Source organism: Pterocles gutturalis, unplaced genomic scaffold, assembly GCF_000699245.1.
Source record: "Pterocles gutturalis isolate BGI_N339 unplaced genomic scaffold, ASM69924v1 scaffold32326, whole genome shotgun sequence".
Taxonomy (NCBI): Eukaryota; Metazoa; Chordata; class Aves; order Pterocliformes; family Pteroclidae; genus Pterocles; species Pterocles gutturalis.
In genome coordinates, this window is record NW_010098866.1 from 1,088 (window position 1) to 1,326 (window position 239).

Here is a 239-nt window from a genome sequence, read left to right on the forward strand (position 1 = left end):
TTTTCACCCACCTCTCCCCTCCCATGCCCGGCTTCTCTCCACCTCCCCAGCAGAGATAAATCCAGAGCAAGCGCCGCCCTTCCCAGGGTCCCCCCTAAATGCCCCAAAATAGCAACTTCTGGGGGTGCTGGGGGTGCTCAGGGGCTTTTTTTCTCTTCTGGGTTGGGGCTGACAGCTGATGGGTAAGGTTGCAGCCCGGCATGGATGTCCCCAGGTGTCCCTCCTGGTCCCCCACCACC